The sequence below is a fragment of the Chrysemys picta genome, unplaced genomic scaffold, assembly GCF_011386835.1.
Source record: "Chrysemys picta bellii isolate R12L10 unplaced genomic scaffold, ASM1138683v2 scaf5026, whole genome shotgun sequence".
NCBI classification, from domain to species: Eukaryota; Metazoa; Chordata; order Testudines; family Emydidae; genus Chrysemys; species Chrysemys picta.
Window position 1 is genome coordinate 1 of NW_027057726.1, and position 3,067 is coordinate 3,067.

General features: G+C 43.1%; 1 long non-coding RNA gene across 1 annotated transcript; it reads left to right on the plus strand.

The window, feature by feature from the left end:
* Window positions 1–1,100: 1,100 nt before the first annotated feature.
* Window positions 1,101–3,045, plus strand: LOC135980612 (uncharacterized). The gene is made up of 3 exons (XR_010597594.1): window positions 1,101–1,197; window positions 1,395–1,510; window positions 1,645–3,045. It is a non-coding gene; the product is annotated as an uncharacterized LOC135980612 (long non-coding RNA).
* The last annotated feature ends 22 nt before the right edge of the window (window positions 3,046–3,067 follow it).

Genomic DNA, 3,067 nt, shown 5'->3' on the forward strand with positions numbered 1-3,067 from the left:
AAACAAACAAGGCTAGTTCAGACAATAGAGTTAATATGGAGATATATCTATCTCATAGAACTGCCTTTACTAGCAGGACCAAATATTGATTTTGCCCCAGATCCCTAAGTAGCCCTCTCAAGACTTAAACTCACAACCCTGAGCTTAGCAGGCCAATACTTAAACCACAGAGCTATCCTTAGTCTGTTGAGCTAAATGGGTTTAACCACACACACCCCCCTCACTGAATAGCCAGGGTGACTGCAATTACTTACCCTCGTTGCTATAGGGTTACATTTGATGGGAGTTCACCCATAGTAAGGGGTGGCTGGGGGTGGATGGTGAGTTCTGCTTAATATGAAATGAAATTAAACCTCAGGAATTCACAGATGCTATTGGACAGTTTAAATATAACCCCTGGGGTTGGTGGAACGCTATTGGACAGTTTAAATATGGCCCAGGACTTGGTTGAATGCTATGGGTCATTCTTTCTAGGCAACAACCCCACACCCCAAACTTTAAGCATGAAAGAAACATGTTTTAAAAAACAACCAACCCCCAAGACATTCATTGATATCTGCAAAGGGCCCCCACTTGGAAATGGGTACTGTTTAATACTGTAAGAAAGACACAAATGTATTTTAACTTAAAGCGGGGGGGGGAGCCCTGTTGTGCAGACAAAATGGTTTCACTACCCCAGATCACAAAAGGGAATGCTATGGGAGGGGTGATTAAATTAACCTGTTAGCAACTGTGTTGAAGTCTGTTGGAAACAATGGGCTAAGATGGTATAAAAACCTCAGGTATGCTGGAGCTTGTTCTTTTCAACAGAAAACTTTCTTGAATAGCTGCTGGACTGCAAAAAGAGGTAAGACTTGCTGTTTTTAACTCTGAAACTATATATTATATAATGCCACTCTTTGCCCAGGCTGTCTTAGTAAATAATGGTGCCTGTGTTTATTGCAGTGTGATCTGTTTAGCGTGGAACCAGTAACTTTAAACTGCATTTTACCACCAGGCCAAGGTTAAAACCATTTTAACTATAGTTGTGCTTAATACTGTTGAATTTAAAAAAAAAAAAAAGTACTCCACAGGCTGTATAGGGATTAGGGTAATACTAACTAACATTTTTCCTTGTTCTTGAACCTGAAGGCCCAAACACACACGAGGGGGAACAGAACAAGCATGTGCCTGCAACACTTTATCCCATAGTGGAAGGTAACTTTATTTATTTATTTATTTTTTTGCAACAGGCTTTTAAATGCATGTGGGTTTTTGAAAAGTGTCTGGCTGCAAACTTGGTTTGGTGTGTTTTATAAAGCTGCTGTTGTGTGTGTGTGTGTGTGTAATATGTATATGTATGTTTACAAGACGGTTTCATGTGTTTTATAATAATGTTGTTGTTTGCTCCACAGTACAGTCAAAACATGAGATCCTTAGACCAGAGGGAAAACAAGGTGAAAAGAAAAAGGAAAGACAGCTGAAAAGGAAAATTCACCAGCATCAGTCACTGATGGATGGATGAAGCCCGGTAAATATATTTTGCTTATTGGTTTGGTTGTTCTATGAGGTTTTGTATTTTAAGTAAATACAGAGGTGTGGGTGAGAGATGGTAAAGTTCAGTTTTGTAAAATGTTGTTGTTGTTGTTGTTTTCCCCCTCATAGGCCTGGGCAACTCTTCTGACAATGCAGTAGTCAGAGCTACAAGGACATCTCCTCCAGAATTACCAACGAACCAGGAATCTGCTTTGAGACCTTTAACAACGCAAACCAGCATAGGAGTGCAGCTGAAGCACCCGGGCGGTCCAAACTTTATATACGTCAAACCCAAGGACAAAACAAAAGACTCTGGTAAAAAACAACCATTCCACCACAACTCCAGTTCCTCAGTGGCCACTACCACACCAAGCCCTGAGGAAACTGTGAGCAAAAACACCCACATTCACAAACCCAGAGCACGCACTCTAGGGGTTCTGAATGTGCGCAAACCCGGAGCATGCGCTCTAGGGGCTGCCTTTAAAAAACCAAGGACTAAAAGCTGCTGCGATGCTGAGGTATCGCAATCACACAATCAGCACTCTAGTTCCTCAGCGGCCACCACCACACCAAGCCCTGGGGAAACTGTGAGCGAAAATGCCCACATTCACAAACCCGGAGCATGCGCTCTAGGGGTTGTGACTAAAAAACCAAGAACTGACAAACCATTCTCCCAAAACCATAAGCTCGTCACAGCTTCCCCATATTCTAGTATTTAAGGAGGGTTTGATGCTTCCCTCAGAAAAGTGATGGAGGCTGTATCCTCGGGTAGTCTAAAAGAACGGGATTCTAGAAAGAAATGGGAAAAATATGATGCTTTGTTCAGAACCATGCTGAAAAACATGAGGGCTGGAAAGGGTGGCTCTGAGCAGGGATGACTAGTCGTGAAAAGGGGCCTGGCTAAAAGGGGCACCCTCCAGGGTACACATCAGCTCATGTGTAAACAAAAGAGGGGACAGTGCTTGGGGGATAAGCAGATGGCTGCCAAAAAGTTCCAGGCCTGGGTTGTTGTAAAAATTTTAAAAAGGGCTAAAGAGGTAATGAGGAAAAAAAACAAAAACAAAAAGAGATGCCCCCGACTGGAGGCTCTCAAACTGGCTTGTCTGAAAATGGGGAGGCGGAATCAGACTCTGGTTTAGCAAATTCCCTAGAGGGCTCTCTAGACAGGTCCCGTTCTACTCCCAATGACCCTCATGGAGGCGCCTCAGAGTCTGACTCTCAAATAGCATCTGATGTAGAAGATGCCGCTAATGATCCCGTAGAGGAACCCCCAAGTAACCCCGAAAATGCCGAGGTGTATATGGAGAGAGTTAGAAGTTGGCAATGTGAATTATCCAGATTTGGGGGGTCGGTGTATTGTGAGGAATTTCGTTTTGTCAATCTTGAGCAAATAAATTCAGCTCAGCAGGTTGTTGAAGCCATACAGCGGGGAATACAGTTAGTGCGCGATGACGTTAATGGTAGAGTAGGCCCTGATGATTATGTTCAGTTACGTTTAGAGAGCCGTAATTTAACTAACTCTGTTTTCGGTCAAAAGAACTAGGGATGAGCT